Source organism: Heterocephalus glaber, unplaced genomic scaffold (assembly GCF_053883595.1).
Source record: "Heterocephalus glaber isolate CG9 unplaced genomic scaffold, H.glaber_assembly_v1.0 deba00001442, whole genome shotgun sequence".
NCBI lineage: Eukaryota > Metazoa > Chordata > Mammalia > Rodentia > Bathyergidae > Heterocephalus > Heterocephalus glaber.
This window is the reverse complement of record NW_028258296.1, coordinates 24,610,384-24,630,164: the sequence shown is the minus strand read 5'-3', so window position 1 is coordinate 24,630,164 and position 19,781 is coordinate 24,610,384. Positions and strand designations below refer to the sequence as shown.

Genomic DNA, 19,781 nt, shown 5'->3' with positions numbered 1-19,781 from the left:
CTTGAAGTCCAGCTACAAGTACTAACCTCAATTGTATATGAGATATTTTTAGCAATAATTTTGTGACTTTATCATTTCAAATATCAAGAAGTTTGGCATGTCTGAAATTTGCTTTGGGTTTATAAAGCCACATACAAAGCCTGCTTTATAATGAAAGCATCAAATTGTTTTACAGGCTAGAAAGCACAGGTACAATGTATGACAACCTAACTACTATTTCATAAGATGGCATTACTGAGTATGAATTTGTAGCATATGATACATGATGGAATTTATATGCAATGAGTAGGATAAAGGCATCTAGGGCCTGGGGCGTAGCTCAGTGCTGAGTGCATGCTTAGCAAGTATAAGGCCCTAGGTTTAATCTTTAGCACCAAAATTAAAAAAAAAAAAGAAGACAGACATCTGATGTGTAAAACATTTTACACATTCTTCCACAGCATTGCATCTGTAATATGCCAAAAAAGGAATTATTGCATAATACCAGAATGCTATTCAGTCACGACATGTTGTTATACGTTTTCTTTAAATATTACAAATACATGTTCTATTTTATGACACTGTCTCTACGAAAAGACACAGCAATCCCAACTGATAGCAATATTCTAAAATAATCATAATGAGAAATGACTATGAACTCATCAGTAGGATCTCAAATGAATAGAGGGTTGTCATATTTATTCTAACTTGAAAATTAATTGCAGAGAACTTTCCTTGTTTTTCTTTTTTAAAACTATAAATTTAGCTGGGTGTGGTGTGAGCATCTGTAATCCCAGCACTCAGGGAGGCTGAGGCAGAAGAATCAAACATTTTAGTCAAGCCTGGGCAACTTGGCTAGACCCTCCCTAAAGAGAAGGAAGGAAGGAAGGAAGGAAGGAAGGAAGACAGGCAGGGAAGAAGAAAAAGTGGGAAGGCAGGCAGGAAGGCAGTCAGGCAGGCCATCTGGCCAGCTAGCCTGGATTTAATCCCTCAATACCACAAAAACAAACAAAATAAGAAAACTATAAACTATCTTCTACCATCTAATTCAAATTTCCTTTGATGGGTTCCTTGTCAATAAGAGCAAAAAAAATCTCTATTATCTATATCTGCTTCCACAGAACATTTCACTTATATTCATCTCAAAAGCCATTGAAATAAATGGTACTCCTTTTAAAAACATGGAAAATAAGACTGGCCCAAAGAATTAACCTTGCTCAAGGTAACAAAGCTAGCAAGAAATAAAATTACAAACGGAACTGAAGAACTCAAATACTAATTCTTGTCCGCACCAGACCACATGGCCTCACTAAATTCAATTAACTATGCCACAGTCTAAATTTCCCCCAAAAGCTAGAGAAAAAGCTATTTAACTCTGCATTATCTCTTCAACATCTGCATTATAACTGAGTTCATTATAATCTTGAAAAACAAGGATGCAAATGTAGTTTTCTACAAAGTCTCCAGCTGCACAGCTACATACCGTGTCATCTACTTTCTTAGCTAAATATTTTTCTACTACATATTTTCTACTAAATTATGTGAGACTTAATATTCAAATGCATAGCATCTGGATTTAAGGATATATGAAAAGTTTTAAGCATTCCTATATGACAAATGCTGATAATTTTTCTAATTGAAGAGCTTAACCAGAGTTAGAGCCATTATGCCCTTTAATACTGTTTGTGTGTACCCCAAACATTTTCCAGACCATATTTTACCAAATAATGTGGATTCAATCCAAATAAGATCCCTATTTCTTTTCTTTTTTCTTTTTTTTAAGATCCCTATTTCTAATATACAAATGCAGTAAATCAGTTCAAAGAAACAATGTTAAGAGTAAATGAATTTTATGGTCCTAATTTCATTCCTTTAACTTTTAAATATCACTAAAAAGTCATAAAAGCTTTTTAAAGCACATGAACTCATCCGACAATCTCATCACAAAATCTCTGAGACTGAAATAACAATACTCAAGTTAGGCATTTTTATTTCCCAGTAGTCCTTATTTTACTTTGAAAGCATTTCCAAAATAACCAGTGAAAAAAATAAACAAATGATGATCAGATGGTATTTAGAGTCATTATATGATGAGAGCTGGATGCTACTTCAAAGATCTGTCTCTGATTCCAGGCACTGAAAGTGGGAGTTCTCTACACTACTCTCCTAAAAACTGATTTCAAAATCATCTTATATTCCTCAAAAATGTTTCGTGCTACTTCCTATCAATATGTTTCTTGGGTCTCGCCTACATCTAACAAATTTAAATTTATCTTTTTGAGATCTCTCTCTAGGAAACAACATATGAGTATTTCTGATTAATTTTCCCCACTTGTTTATGCTAAATAAAGCATAAAGTTATTCAAGGTGACAGAGGCTTTGAACTGGTCTTGGGAGCCATGTGGCTAGAACTCAGCATCATGTAAGGAAGGACTGCATGCTCCAAACGCTGATGGCTTTTAAAAAATTAAGGTTTTATTTCTCAAGTTTCTGTGAGAGGTCTTCTACTTCACAGTACTGGCTAGCAGAATGATGACTGGAAGGACCAAAATGAACTCATTCATCATAATGGTAGTCACCGGGAGCTGGCTGATAACGTCTTCATATAAGATTCCACGTGGTACTTTGTGTGTCTTCAAAGAGCATGGTGGGTTCTAAGTCCATTACACACCCATACGTCAAAGCCACAGATCTTTCAAGTCGTAGCATTTGAAGCCACAAAGAACTATATTTTACAAAATCTTTTAATCAAGAGTCACAAGGCCAGGCCAGATTCTACAGGAAAAGCAGCAGGCTGTACCTTTCAGTGCCAAGAATGGCAAAGAACTTGCAGCCATTTTTATTCTACCACAGCCTACCCTCTGGCCATAGATGATTTATTTTCCTCCTGCATACAAAGCCTACTAACCCTCTCCCAAAAGTTGCACTCCACCAGGGCACCCAATTCAGGTCCAAAGTCCAGGACTGTGCCATCTAAATTAAGTCCAGGAGAGGACAATGCCCCTGAGATTCTTAAATCTTTTTTTGGTACCGGGCATCAAGCTCAGGTCCTTGCACTTGCGGGGGCAGGCAGCGGCACCACTGAGCTAAATCCTCGGCCGGCATTCTTAAGTCTTAATGGCCCTTTCTTCCATCTAGCTGAGAGGACCCAGGAGGAACAGCCTTAAATTTTTTGAAGTTTTAATACAGGGTGTGACAGCTGTGCCTTTGCTTTTTATTTTTACTTTGAGGTCACGTTGTATTGGCAGTAGTGCTCTGGATCTGATCTTTGGACATGAGACCACTTCTTTCTTTGAGTACTTTTTGTAGTGTGGAAAAGCTGGAGATGAGAAATAGTTCTATTTACAACCCTAGCAAATTCAGGATTAGAAATATTTCCTCTAAAATTTAGTAAAATCTGAGCAGTTTCTTCTTAATCCACCACTTATTATACTATGGTCATAGAGGGCTTCCAAAGGGAACCAGTTGCTGCTTCCAATATTCTGTTGAAAAATCTTAGATGCACAAGTTCATTAGTTTTTCTATTCTACATGTTTCTGTTTTATCCATGTACATAACACAGTTCTGTTACATGTGTGTTTCCTGCATGTTGTTACAATAACTTTCTATGTCACATGTTATCATGTGATGCTTTTGCTATTTTTTTTGTCAATATTAAAACAAGGGTACCATTTTACATCTCCAGTGGCAATTTCCTCACTGACCTTCAGTCACCATTAATAGTATTCTTACTCCACTTAAGGCCTTCTCTACCACCCACTCCAAAACTAATGCCACATATTTTGTTATGGCAGCACCTCACTTCTAGGTACAATTTTGGTGTTTGGTTTCTTATTCTACGTAACAAACCACATCAAATCTTATTGGCTAAAGTAACAATACATTATTTCTCATTGTTCTGTGGCAGTCATGTGTCATATGGTAAGGGCTGGGTTGCTGGGGTGGCCAGAAGATCTGAACCACCTCAGTCACCAGCTGGCACTAGTGAAGGATAGAATCTCTGTCCAGATGAGGAAGGATCATTAGAAAGTGTAAAAGAGGATAGAGAAGCAGTGTCACTGAGATAAAGGAGAAGCTTTTAATTTTTATTTTTAAAACATTTTCCTCAATATCAGGGATTGAACGAGGAAGTGATGAGCTATACCTTCAGCTCTTTTTATGTTAGACAGCATCTCACTAACTTGCCCTGGCTAGCCTTGAACTTGTGATTCTCCTACCTCAGCCTCCTGAATAGCTAGGATTTCAGGCATGCATTTATGGTACTCACAAATTAAGAGTTTCAAGGAAAGAACCTGACATCGTTGTCAAATAATACAGAGAAAACCAAAGAAGAACAGAGATGTGTATCTACCTTTTGGCAATTTCCTATTCAAAACTGTAGAGGGGTAATGGTTCTGTAAAACAATGATAAATAACATTTTAGATATTAAGAAAATCACCCCAATCATCTGAAACCCCAGGAAATAACGACTGAATAAATTAAGTGGAATAAACAAAAAATAAAGTTACTGCATGAACTAAAACCATAGGAACAACTCCAGAAATCTTAACAAAATGTGAGTTGTTCTGAAACTTAAAGAACTCTGTTTCACTATTCCTTGTTGCTAGTGGCTCTGAAAGACATTTAATTTAGATAATCATCTGTTAAGGAAAATACCTCAATTCTCTGATGCTGTTAGTAAGCAACCATATTATCTAAATATTGGAAGTAAAGAATTTGTAGCTGGAATACTGGAATGTTAACACTGGACCATAAGCTGTCAGTGGCTAAAGAACTCTTAGAAAGAAAGCATAAACTGAAGGCAACTTCAAATCCCTCACTACTTCTCATTGTTGACAAAAACCTTTTTTCTTCCAGGGAGGAGCTATAGATCCAACTACTGCCCTCAACAATTGAGGGGATGCAGCAGAGTAATGTCAACACCCACACGTGAGTGTGACAGCTGCTGTTTAGTCTACCTTCCACGACCACATGTTTCTTTCTCATGGCTGGCTCTAAGCCAGTGCCACAAGGAAAGGACATGTGGAAAGTGTAAATTGTACTTTAATTAAACTGGCACAGAAAAGAAAATCACCACACAATACCTTTAAAAGATATCTAGAATCTTACCATTCAGATATCTAGAATCACACGGACTAATCCAGGAAGACACCACAGAAACAGTCTACTCTTTACTGCATAAATAAGCCTTCCTGATAAAATAATCACAAAGTTGTGAATTTACACCAGACAAACAAGTTTACTCCAGAAATACTTAAAAGTACAATTGAGCCTCCAGTTCCGTTCCTTCCCTTTTCTTTCTTTCTTTCTTTTCTTTTCTTCCTTCTTTCTTTTCGTTTCTTTTCTTTCTTCCTTCTTTCTTTCTTGCTTTCTTTCCTTCCCTCTTTCTTTCTTTTCTTTCTTTCTTTCTTCCTTCCTTCCTTTCTTTCCCTCCCTCCCTCCTTCCCTTCTCCCCCTCCCCTCCCCCTCCCTTCTCCTCCCCTCCCCTCCCCTTCCCTTTCTTTCTTTCTTTTCAGTACTGGAGACTGAACCCAGGGGTTTTGCACTGAGCTATAATACCCAGCCCTTTAAATTTTCTCTCTTTTTTTTTTTTTGAGACAGGGTCTTGCCAAATTGCTTAATGGGCTTGATCTTGCAATTCTCCTACCTCAGCCTATCCAAGTGCTGGGATTAAAGGTGCATCCACCACACCTAGCTGTCTCTAATCTTAATCTTTTCTTTAAAGTTGGATTTTGTATATTCAGTGATGGAAGCTAAGCACTACACGAATACTAAGGAAATGTGGGGCCTTATCTCTGCTTTCCTAGAATTATAATTCTTTTGTAGATAGAAAACATGCATAGTTGAAAGTTGCACACCATCTTATGCCATCATTTCAGTGCTCAAATGAGAGGTATGATGAGATAAATCTAATAAATACTACATTTCTCTATACAGACAAAATGCCCAAAGAGAATGGGTGAAACAATACCAAGTAGCAGAAGCTGTCAAAAGAGAGCAGGACTTTAGTTTGTTCATGTAACTAATACTTAGTAAGCTAGTCACATATCAGGAGGAGCACAGGAGCATATCTAAGAGTTAACAACATAGGTATGTAAGATGGACAAGACCTGTGTCCTTTACTGTGTAGTGAGGAAAAGGACACAACAACACAAACACAGAAAGAACAGAAATGCTATGTAGAACATTGTACTAGTCAGCTTTCTTATCTCTAGGACAAACTGCCTGAGTATCCATAACTTAAAGGAGGAGAGGTTTATTTGGCTCATGCTTTCAGAGGATTTAGTCTATGGCTAGAGCATGGGAGGGCAAAGCTGTTTAGTTTATGGATGCTGAGAAGCAGAGCAGGGGAACAATGCCAGAGAGGAAGGGTTAAGGGACTAGACATGGCCACATATCCATCATCCAACCAGATACACCCAGAAATGTGCTTCTACTAATTGCCTGGGCAGCTCCCAAACCGATCAAGTTGATGATTAAGCTTAACCATTACAAATATAAAGCTGATGTACATGGGGTGGTCAGGGAAGGCCTTAGAGTGACTGCCATTAATATGGAGATTAACATAGAGCCAGTCATAAGGCCAAGTTGAGGAGGATCATTTCAGAGAGAATAGCAGGGGCAGGATGTGTGAAGATCAGAAAGGACATTCTGACATTCCACTCTGGCTGGAATGTCAGAAGACTAGAGAGAAATAAGTGACAGCCTTCAGCTAAAGTAAAGAGTTTGGATAATAAATAATTCAAGAATGACAGAACAGTCACTGAAGGGTTTTAAGTAGAGCATAGCAAGATCTGTTATCAGCATTTAAAAGTTTACAGTCAGCTCAATGAATCAGAGTGGAAATGTAGACATATACCCTCCCCATTAAAAAAAAAAAATCAAAGACCTTCACCTTCCACCTGTAAAAAGAAAAGTATTCAGAATATAGTAGGTAACAGACCCACGGTCCTTACCACTGAGTCACCTTGGTTATATGTTCATAGCGACAAGGTGACATTTTTAAGACATATCCTGTATTCCCAACATTGGAGAGTTGTACTATTTAACTGAGTATACACATTCACCATTTATCATGTCTATATCAAAAGCTCTGCTACAGGACTAACAAGATTAATCTTCCACAATTACAAAAGGAGAATGATGTTTGCAGGAAGCACCAGAATATAGGGCTTATTTAATTCTGATGTGCCTGGTCAAGAAAAGCTTGGCCATCTTTCACTTACAGAAACATGGTAACTTGATCCTATGCATTAAAAATGCTACCTTAAAAAATCAGGGAGACAAACATGGACTTTAAGTCTCTTATGTATATTTCTTACACATATTTTCTTAGATCTTTAAGGTTAAAAAAGTGATTATCATACATATATAAATACAGTATATATTTTCTTGCTTACAAAACCCACAAAGGACAGGAAGATGGCATTTTAAATACATAAAAATTTAAATTTCTAATTCATTTTAAAACACCCTAAGGACTTCCCTTGAAACTTCTGTAAGACGAGTGATCTGTTTCTGTTTTTATTTTTTTCCCTAAGCTACCAACTTAACTGTAATTATCTTTACCATGTGTTTACAATCCAAGATATTCATCTTACCCTATGAATGCTGGTCAACTGGAAACTGCAATTAGTTTCAATGTGAGGAATTCCTAAAGAGAAATCATAAATATAGTGTCATATTTTATGCATCACAGGACTAGAAGATTATTTATCCACTTATATGGCTCTGAAATTTCTAACATGTATAATAATTTTATAAAATATAAAAAGATAACTTTTTAAAAAAGTATGTTAAAAAATGATCAACGCCTTACAAAAGGTATTAACTAATAGCCAGGGAGAGAAATAAGTCATGTCACAAGTTACACATACAATCTCATCACAATGATAATGCACAAGGCATAAAATGTGAGTATTAAATTTTCAACATAGAATATGTATTATATCTGAAGCACTAGTTATTTTACAAAAGAAAAAATAACCCACTGAAAATATCTATGCTTCTTGGATTAAACAGAGGGGAAATGAACAGAAAATACTTAATATTTGGGATAGTCTTCTCCATCTAGTTTGGTAATTATTTTTGTTATTTGGTGATCTGCTAGTTTGATTTGATGGCACAATATTAAGATTTGCTTTTGCCTCATTATATATCATAGACTTTCTTAATGTTGTTAAAGTCTCATGTGTCACAAAGTAGTTCACAAAAATAGTTCATAAAATCATTGCCCTAATGAATCATTTGATTTCCCTTTTTTTCCTTGATGTAAACATCTCCATACTGTACTCTGTAATGATTTCTTTTGGATGAATTTCCAAAATAAGAGTACTGGGTCAAACAGCATGAACCTTTTAAAGTCTCTGATATATAGTATCAATTTATTTCCCCCCCAAAAAGTTGCACTATTTTTCTTTCCTATTAACAATATACCAGTAGCATTCTCAACAGATATAGGAGTTATTTTTTTTTTGGTACCGGGGATTGAACTCAGGTCCTTGCGCTTGCAAGGCAGGCAGAAGTTATTTTAAAAAACATAAAAAAGCACTGGTTAATTCCACATATGAAAATTAATATTACTGTTTTATTTTGCACTTCTTTGTGTTAGGCTGAATATTTTCCATTCTGTTTATTAATGAGTTTCATTCCTCTTTTCTATTCAAATTTATGGAAACCAGAGGAATATTTTGCTAAGAAGATATAAACTGAAACTTAAGGAAAGTCCCATAATGACTACTTGTCATCTCAGAGAGAAGCCACTGTTACCAAGTAAAAGAAACACCATGTAGCTCAGTTTCTTTATCCAGGCTAAAAGTAAATCATTCAAACCCATTTTAGAAACAGTAGCAAAAGTTATTCTCTTTCTTCCTCTTCAGCAGAACATAAAAGTAACAAGCTGAAAGAATGAAATGTGAAAATATTAAATGGCGATATTTCTTAAAATAGAATAAATCATTCAAATTAGGCAGTATAAAAAGAGGACAAAGGCTGTCACAGCAATTCTCAATTCTCCATCAGCGGCTCTCCAGCAGCCTGCTATGCTAATTAATAAGTGCCACCAAACTAGCTTTATCTACCCCTCAGAAACATCTCTCCCACAAGTTGGACACAAGCCACGTGTGTTTTAATTTCAAAAGTCAATTCCAAGATAATCTTTAAAAAAAAAAGTACCCTGAAAGATTTGGAGAAAACAAGCATACCATGTAAACATATTGTATACCTAAAATGTACCAATAGAAGAATTTAACAAAAAAATCACACACACAAAAAAGAAAACAAGCATATCACTGAGAATTCCCTTCTTTCCCTTCTCTCTCTTTTTCAGAAGGCTACCAACAAGGGACATTAAGAAATATCCAAAGTGACCAAGGATTAAGGAACAATTAATGGTAATCTGATCTTTGATTGAAAAATAAAAGATACCAAGGCTTTTACTGTGAAAGCAGACAAACCTTCCTTCTGGTCAGCACAGACAGGGTTGATAAATTAAATTCCTCTTTAGCACAGTAAGGATCTACCGTTCAGTTTTGGAATTTAAGAATGGTTTCCATTCATGTGAATTTCTTATAGTGATTGGTCCATAAAATCATAAAAGAAAAGATCTTAAGAATCTAAGAATTATTCATCCATTTATTTTTCTGGTACTGGAAATCAAAACCAGACCATCACACCTATGAGGCAAGTGCTCTATCACTGAACTGTTTCCCTATCCCTGAGTCAAGAATTGCTAGTCAAAGGACCTGGAGGGTAAACTTACAGTCCTAGGACTTCTCTCTGCAGGTCAGCTATGGCAGGAATCACCGTAGTGTCATATTCATTCACTATGCCTTGTACAATCTGTAAGTTCAAGGCTGTATGTATATTAAATTAAGTTCTCCTATTTCATCAAATTGAAAATTTCAAAACCAATGTACTAAAAGAAGAACACCGCCGTTCATCATCTGTCCCATTCAGGGATCCTATGGAATCACCTCCATGGGCCACTCTGACCACTGCAGGCTGAATTCATGGCTCTTTTGTTTGTGTTTATGGGACATATTCAAAAATACTTTTCTTACAGTATTTTATGGTATACGTTAATTGCTTTGAGTTCCTTGCAGGCTGGGACAATATGTTACTTCTTTATGTCCCAGAAATCAATTACAGTATGTTTTTTCAGGGCTAAAGAAGACATTGAATGTTTTTAATTTATATTTTGTGTTTAGCATATAAAAGAAACCATGCAATATTTAAGTTTATGTTTCTGCTTTATTTCACTTAATATTATGGCCTTAAGGTGCATCCATTTACGCAAAATATAAATAAAAATCAAAATAAAAGATAGGTAATAGGAAGTAGGGAGATCTTGCTTAAATGGGAAAGGGAACAAGAGATGAAGGAAGGGGGAGGGAGAAGGGGGAAAGGGGATGGAAAAAAAAAGAATTGAAGAAAAACATGGAGATAGGGCTGGTGATGTAGCTCAGCAGCACAACACCTGCCTGGCAAGCACAAGGTCCTGAGTTCAATCCCCAGTACCAAAAAAATGGAAAAAAGAAAAAAATGGAGATAGAGATTTTGTAAATGGGAAGGGAACCAAGACTGGAAAGGAGCAGGGAGGGATGGGAGGAGTATGGGATGAAAAAAAGAAGATGGATTACGTACATGTACAACCCTCCATGATAAATGTAATTATTATTTACTGCGAATACATAGCAAGGGGTAAAAAGAAAAATAAAACATTGGAAGTGACTGGAAGGGAAGATAAGGATTCTGGCTGCTATTTCTTTCTGGTCAGTTGAGATCTTGGAAACTAGCAAAAGGGGGAACTAGAGGGGCTCCTAAACTTTCCTTTCCCCATGCAGTTCTTGGTTTCTCCTCTTCAGTGTAATGAACAAATATTTAAAGAATAAGTCTGATGAAGTATCAACTCCTTAGCCTGACCAGAGCCTGGAGTAACAACTGATTTGCCCACCCCGGATGACTCCATGCCTTGTCGTGCCCAGTGTGCACTATGAGTATTTAGTTAATTATTGTTGAGTGAACACATGATACCAGATGAGGTTCCATTACCCAATTAGGAGCTGGGAGTATGGAAGAGGCTGGGGCCTGAGAAAGTATGAACACAATTGGCAGACACCGATAGTGGCAAAGAAAGTGATGGGGACAGAGCTTCAGGCACTTTCATTACCCCATTCCAGGTACAGAGATCAACAGCAGAGACTAAGCCTTCACCCTTCAGGAAGAAATAAGAAAAATTCATACTTGCCAGCTTAGTCACCAAACATGACATCTCACAAACTGGAATGTAGAACGGCTGTCAAATTCAGCATGACTGGCTTCATTAGAATGACTATGAGTCATTTTGAATCAGTGATGGACCACTGCATAAATGCCACAGCATTCCTTAATGATCTTAGTATCTTACTGAATTATTTCACAATTTTTCTTTTTAACAAGTTAGCCTTATAATTAAACAGGAATAATGTTAAGATCGCTCAAACAAGAATGTTGCATACTGTGATGTTCTGTGCCTACTAATTGCATTGTCTGCTTTCCCTCAAGAGCATAAACTCTGGGAGAGTAAGGACCTTTCTTGTCTTCAAAGGGCCTACCATATATCAGGGACTCCATAAATATTAAATTCTACAACGCTGTGAGCTATGATCAGGCTGACAATATTGCATGACCTTGGATAGTTTAGGTTCATAAAGCTGGTCATCTTTGATAGTGATCACTATAAAGAATGCTATATTTGCTATAACATAGTACTTGACACAATGACAAAAATCAATTGCCATGCACTGCAAATCAGCCTAGCTGTTAACTTGAGCTAACTTCTGACCCAAAAATAACAAGGTTTAATGTTCACCAGGTATTAAGTGATCAGGAAGCATAAAAGATGTTAATTTATTTATTGTGGTACTGAGGATCAAACATAGGGCCTTCCCAATGAGCTACATCTCTAAAACATAAAAGATGTTTAAAAAGGCAAAAGATTTATACAATCTGAAGAGAAACCAGAGTATAAAAGATGTTTAAAATGAGCACTGCTACCTGACTTGCTCCTCCAAATCAGTAGTCATTCCATACTTTACCTTTTTTTTTTTTGCATTAGTGGGGATTGAACCCATGGCTGGCTTTGACATTGAAATACACCCCCAGCCCTTTTTCAATTTTGAGACAAGGTCATGCTACATTGCCCAGGCTAGCTTGAGCTTGCAATCTCCTGTCTCAACCTCCCATGGATACTAAACTGCCATTAAGCTGCGTCACAACTATCTTGTTAAGAAGTCCTTTACTTATCGCTTCTCGGCCTTTTGGCTAAGATCAAGTGTAGAAGTCCTTTACTGTCTCAGTCTCTGAGCTCTTAGAATAGTTGAATGCACAAGATAGGGCAACAGAACAAATTCTCAACAATTATCTACTGAGTGCAAAGGAGTGACGGGAGATAGGGGAAGGCTAACATTGGTACTAGGTGAGGTAGGTATTACGATCTTGGCTCTGAAGGTGAGAAAGCTGAGAAACAGAGCAAGTAAAAAACTTGCTCAAGGGCCGGGGTTTTAGCTCAGTGGTTTCGCCGCCTGCTACGAAAGCGCAAGGACCTGAGTTCGATCTCCGGTACCAAAAAAAAAAAAAAAAAATCTCGCTCAAGCTCCTAAGAAAATCTAGAATTCGCACCAGCTCTAAGAGCCATCTGCTGCACAGCCTCTCCAAAAGCTATATAAAAAGGAATTTTATATAGAATATGGTGTCTCTTTTTTTCAAATCTACAATTCATTTTTCAGAGAAAATAGATGATTTAAAAATGAGATCTACGTTGCTTTTCTAGCTCATGACTCAGTATTCCTTCTAGCAAAACAGAGCTAACAAGAGCTTCTTCCATCCTGCCTATTAAGTAATTAAGATTGACATGATAGCCAGAGCAATGCTGTACCGTGTTTGCACAACCTCAGAGAAACATTCACCCTCCAATTTAATAACACAATGAATAACCCAAGTTTAATCTGTATGTAAATGATCATGTTTTACATGACTTTTCTTCCTGGCATACACAGAGGTTAAAATAATTTCACTTCACTTAAATATAGGCTGTTTTTGCATGGCTTAATAAAGAAACATTATATGCCTTCAGTATATTAAGTTACAGTGTTAGGCCTGGTTCTTATTCTAAAACCTTGAAGACCATTTAGGAGACCAGGAAGAGAGAGTACCAAAATGGCTAAGATTTTTCTGTCTTTGTCATTTACCACCTGCTGGATCATAGATGTGCTATCCAAGTATCACCTTTCTCATCTATGAAATAGTGAGAATGGTAGCTTCTGTTGAATGAAACTGTTTCAAGAATTAAATAAGGCAACTATAAATCAAATACTTAGAACAGAAGTAGGTACAAGTCAAGCCCTTAAAATTTATTACAAGAATAGTGGCTTTATCTAAAATTAATCATTTAATCATTTAGCTAATCATTTAGCTTTCAATTATCCTGTAAACAGAAATCAGACTTGATATTACTGAGTTTAGTTTTCTACCTAATTAATGATTTCCAAGCCAGATTTAGAATGTATCACATTACTCCAGTTATCAGAAAGTGATACAAAATATAAATTTTCTCAATCATTTGCAATCTGGATCCCCAGGAAAACAGTGTTGTCAACCTAAAACAATAACACTGTGATGCAACATTTAAAGACAGTGTCTTAGTTACTTTTTTTGTTGCTGAGACAGAATACCTGATACTCACAAGTTAAAGGAGGAAAGATTGATTTCAGCTCAGTTTGTAGAGGCTTCAGCCCAGTGTCAGCTAGCTCCAAGGCAGGGTAGCACGGCAGAGGAGCATTACAAAGGCGAAACAGTTTATGGCAGGGGCAGGTAGAAAGCAGCAGCAAGCAGCCTTTGCTTTTTGTCCCATCCAGGCTACAAGCCTCTAGGGTGGTGCCACTCACACCCAGGGTGGGGCTCCTTTCTTCAATAAATCCACTCAGCCACACCCAGAACTATGCTAATTTCAATCAGTAGGTTAATTTAGTATCACACACCCTTAATAACAGTATCACAATCCCTAGATCCAGCCAGCTCTGAAAAGCCTCATTTATGAGAGCATGAGGTATCTTTTGACACAATGTCTGTCATCTCAGTCAAGATTCCTACTGTAGACAAGTCAGATATGACCAGTGAGCCCCAAGCCAAGGCCTGTCTTTTAATCTACAATAATCATGGTTGTAACAATGGGAATCTGCCTAATGCTACTGAATTATATGTTTAAAATGGTTAAAATAATAGACTTTGTTATGTGTATTTTGCCACAAAAATCTATGATATAAAACAGTAAATTATATGAAATAGGAGTGTGCTTTGAAATGAACATAAATCATACAAATTAAATATACAGTGGGCCCTCAACATTCTAAAAACATACCAACACACAAAAATATTATTTTAATGTGTGGAATCTGCTTTGTCTGTGACTAATATACTATGTAAATATTGAATATTTTGTAAATATTGAATATTCAATTGTCAACTTTGTTTGTAAATTTGAATTAGAAGGATTTGGTTAGGGGAGATGACAGTATTCCCTAGATTTGTCCAAAAAGGTTTCGGTCTTTTTTTGTAGATAAATAGCCATACATAAGCTAAGGTAGTAAAAAGTCTTCTAGTGACTATTGAGGTAAATGAACATGAGATACATTATTTTTCTAAAGTAACCATTGAAGTAAACACATGTTTACAACATTTAGTACAGTAATAATTTAGATGGATTTGTTTTTGGTACCGGGGATTGAACTGGGACCTTGCGCTTATGAGGCAGGCAGCTGAACCACTGAGCTAAATCCCCAGCCCACTTTAGATGGATTTGAAGTACTGGATCCCCTTGCTTAAAAGGTCAACCCATCTCTCTATCAGGAAGGCATTAAGGACAGCATAATGTATGTAAAGGTGAAGGAGGAGTGGTGGGTCACGGTGCAGAGATGTGCGAGTGTTTTTGTGTGTGTCTGAGTGTGTGTGGGTGTGTGTGCATGTGCACAGGCATGTGTGTATATGCTGGGAAGTGGTTAAAAGACAGCAATGATAACCCTTGGCCTTAGTGATAGCAGAGCTACTTACTGGGTACTCACATGCAATAAATAGGTCAACTCCTGAGACTTTCATAGCAACCTCATTTTTGTAGGACTGCCTTGTTACTTCCTTGCTCTGTGGATGTGTGGAGTCAAAACGCTCACCCAAAGCATGAGTGGAAGGTAACAAGCCCTGTCAGATGAAAGTTAACTTATAATAGTGAAATAGCCACTCCACTTCCTTATGAAACTACAGTACACTGGAAGGTGACAGGAATGTAATAATGTGGTTGGCTTGTCACAAGAAAGAAAGTAAACATCAATGAGGCATAGGAAAGAATTAAGACTGTGTCTCTTTCTAAGACATGCGACTTCTGGATTTGTTGTTAGGAGACCAGGTGATGGGAAGCAATAGGAAATAGTCCTTCTCTTGCTTCCTACTTTATAGGCTCTTGAAGTTTCCTTCCAGGAATCTTAGGATTTAAGATTCCTTTCCAGAAATCTTAGGATTTGACTCTCAAAGGCTGTGCAAAGCTGGGTTAGTATATTCTGTGATCATATAACAATGGATTTAGCAGCTGGGTCCACTGCTGCACAAAGGGTAACTAAAAACAGAGTAAAACTTGACATCTCTCCCTTCATTTTGTATCTGTCTCCTTTATTACCTTAAAACTTTGTGTCAGATTCCTGCTTAGTTCTGCCTGAAGGAAGGTTAATCACTTGACTGTCTAAAAACCAGTAATACAATGTTTATTAGTCCTGAATTTACCTAGCCTATCTCACCCCCCTTTAAGACTGAGAATATAAATTAAGAATAACAATCATATTTTCAAGATCTGTAGGGACATCCAATTGCCAGATTTCACAAGATCCTGTCCGAGAAATCTACAGTCATCATACTAAACCTGCAGTCCCTGTAGATTTCAGGAAAAGCAGAGCCATGTAAACAGATCAACCCATGATAAGATCACACCCCACATCCTCAAGTGGGAGCAATTATCCCACGGTGGAACTAGATTTCTTCCTGAAGTCATAAGGTCTTCCCAAGAGCCACCTTGCTGAACCAGTCCTGAGATAACTATCAGACCTTACGGCTTGACCAGAATTACTTACCCTGCCAGCTATGCAAACCTCCAATCCTTGTCTTTCTCTTTTCTATAAAACCTCAAATTTCCTATCAGGACCTGGAAAACTGATCTCGAGCCTCTGTTATCTCTTCTTTCCATGTGACTATGATTATTTCTCTGCCCTTCACCACTAGTTGTTTCCTTGGAGTTTGAGGACAGGAGGCCAAGCCTGGTCTGTTTGGGACCCTAGGAGCTGGGACCTCCATCCAAAAGCTCCAGTAACACACTGTGATCACAGAACATGTGAGAATAGCTCACAAAGGAGGACCCATCACATGGGTCGCTGTGGCTACTCAAAGAACTCTAAAAATTAGGTCACAGTCATCCCTCACCTCATCATGCTGGCTGTACTGTGGACTTTGATGGTTTGAACCACTGCTATGAAGGAAGAATGCTGATGTTTAAAGTTGTTCTCTATGGAACATGGGGCATCTTTACAAAAGTTTTCTTCACTTACTAGTCTGCAGCAGTCACTACTATCACCGTCATTTCTAAGTATATGGAGAGATTGCTCTACTTGCTGATCCGCTGTCCTATAAATGTTTTGAAGCTACTTTAGGAGAAAGCAATGGCTCTGTTTTTATTTATTTTCCTGTCTTTTGTACACAAGCCCCAGGGGCCAAGTGTTGATTGAATTTAGTCTTTATGCTGCTTTCCCGCTTCCCCCACCAGTGGCTGGCTTCCACCGTTGCAATGGGGCAAATGCACACTTGAGTGAGTCGCAGGCCTGCCTCCACCATCATCTACATGGCCTTAAATCTAGACTCTCATCCTCTCAGCTGTAAAATACAAGCATACTAGCCAAAGAGTTCATAGTGGTAAATTAAATATTGTGGAAACACTCTTAAAGTATTACAGTGACAAATGAAAGAAGAACTCTTACAAAGAAAGCCAATTCTTTTGCTGGTAAAATAATTTACAGAGAGGATGTTTTTGGCATTGGGACATTATCTTAGACTGAAGCAAAACAACTCAGGAAGTGAGTTTTATTTAAACCACTTCAGTTCCAAGGAAATATTAACAGCAAGGATTTCAAGGTCATTGACAGCCTATAAAATTTAAGTCCTGCTAAACAGTCAAAAGGAACTTTTCAAAAAAGCCCAGAGGCCCAAGAGTCCAGGGATAATAAATGTGTAGCCCAAATACAGAACAATAGGGATCCCTTTTACTGTGATAAAACAATTTAGGTACAAAATTCTTTCCTAAATCTACTTTTCAATAATGGAGCAATAATAGACCATTTATTGTCTGTCAATTGGGGACCTGAAAAAAGAAAGGAAACGACACCCAGAATCTGTGGCTCACAGTGCCAGTGAAGCACAGCTGTTCCTACCTGCCCAACCCAAAGAAGGCCTTTGAAAACATTCTAGCTAGCCAGTACTGCTTATCTCTTCCAAATCCTATTTTCCCTGGAAGAAAGTGTGGAAAGTGATAAAGCATTAGGCAAGAGCTTTAAGAGAGAAACAGGTCTTTTTAAAAATAATAAGCTATTATGTCACTTAAGTTTCAGGTAAAATGTCTACTTTCACCTTGGTATTAATCCAGTGCCTCATATCTCTAACTTGGTTAATGGGTGCTGGTAGTCAAAATCCTAAGTTGCCATTTGCTCCTCGACCAAAGAGGAAAAATATCTCCTTTACTTTTAAGGAAAACAATGCCATATCTCTTCTGATACCACTCTAACATCAATTAGGTGTTACTCTGCACTACCTACCAGAGTCAGCATCAGGCTGCATGGGCTTGATGGCTAGGTGCCACAATGCTGCCCACACTTCAGATGCCATACCAAGTCCCAGGTACCGAGCTACCCACAGTTGTCTGATTTGACTACCAATGTAGGCATTGCCACATCCTCTTCAAGTTTAATGATTTATTAGAATAACTCACAAAATTATGATACTTTACATTTATCAGTTTGTTATAAATGATACATTCAGGAATAGTCAAACAGAAGAGATGCATAAAGCAAGGTACTGGAGGTGAGGGGTAGCTTTCCTATCCTTTCCATGTATGCCACCTCCCAGCACTTTCATGTGGTCACCAACCTGGAAGCTACTTGAATTCTCTTGTTTAGGGATTTTTACAGATTTCATTACATAGCCATCATTGCTTAGATCAGTGGCCACCAGTAACAGAAAATCTCCAGTTCCTCTGCTTTTCCAGAGGTCAGGAATGAGATTCAAAGTTCCTTGCCTTGAGCAAAAACTACAGTTTCTTACAATCTTTACATCATCTTCCCTTCCATTTACCAAATTCCACATGGCATGCAAAGGTTCCTAAATCCTTTAGCAGAGACTAAACTCCAGTGAGCCTCATCAGTAAGAAGAGGGAGTTAGCTCCACCATATCATCAAGAATAGTTCAGGACAGCTGTGGGCACAGCAAAGCACTAAGGTGAGGCTTCTGAAAGAACTCACAAAAAAAAACCTCTCAAAAAAATCACCTAAAAGGCCTATATTCAAAAAGAAGGTGTCAGGCAGTTTCAGCAAATTAGATTGGCTTTGTTCTTCAGGTCAGCAGGATTCTGTAGCTTCACTTGGTGTTAGCAAAGGATGACCCATCTTCTCTCCGGGAATTTTAGAGTTCTGATGGCTTCCCCAGGAGACAGAGGCCACATTCTCTATTTGAAAATTTAGCACATGACTTCTAAATCAGGGTGGGTCTTGTCATGGGTCAGTGACAGAGTGGCACAACATGCATGGTCTCCTGTCAGCGACCTAAGTTTCTCCTTTCTGCAGGGCACATGAACCTATACTTATTTCTTAGCAACCAAATTTAAAAGGCACAAAGATTATGCCAAGAAAGCTAATATGTGTTTTTTCCTGTCTCCTTTTTCCCCCCTCACCCACACACAAGAAATATTTTCCTATTTATATTTGACAAAACCATCTGCTTTTATTATGGAGAGTTTCATCCATTCAGGAAAGACAACAACTTAGTCACTGTTGGTTGAACGAAGGTAAAAATGAAGAGGGCCCTATGTGTCACCAACTTGGGTCATTGCTGGAGACTGGTCACCAAGAGAAGGGGCAAGAGGAGAATGTTGCACGTTGCATCCACTTAGATCCCAAATATACTCAACAGTCATGGCCAGGCCCCTTCTGGGTGCAAAGCACCAGACCTGATCCTCAAATGGGGATTATGCTTTGATGAAAGAAGGCAGAAATCTAAGAACAATCAAAGAGATTATACAGCTGTTTGGGGGCAATATACAGGAAAGGAATAACAGTCCCTCTATAGGAATCATGAATTGGACCAAGAAGGAGTCATAGAATTTGTATAGGTGGGGTCTGACAGGATATGAAATAGAAGAGAGGGGACTTAATAATAATGGTACATAATATTTTATGTGAAGGAATGAAACAACAAAAGAGGGTAGGGAAAATCCAAGTTGTATTAAAGGAGTAACACAGGGACATATGGGTGGAGTGGGATTTTTGAGATATAAAAAAAAGATAGTAAGAATGAAAAGTAGATTAGAATCAAATATTACAGTCTCAGATGTTAGGCTAAGAATTTTTTAGGACATAATCCAGGCCAAGAGCATAACAGGCACCTGAGAAATTATTGTTTTGTGGATAAAAATATCACTTTTAGCATTAAGAGTCAATGATTTTTACAAGCAGAAACAAATCTA

The 19,781-nt window shown here is 37.7% G+C and overlaps 1 protein-coding gene across 1 annotated transcript in view; it reads right to left on the bottom strand.

Moving 5' to 3' along the window:
* Lrrc8b (leucine rich repeat containing 8 VRAC subunit B) overlaps window positions 1-19,781 on the bottom strand; it is a 69,293-nt gene that overhangs the window by 12,364 nt on the left and 37,148 nt on the right. The window contains 1 exon segment of the mRNA XM_004841306.4: window positions 7,582-7,634. The gene's annotated coding sequence lies outside the window, so the exon portion shown is untranslated.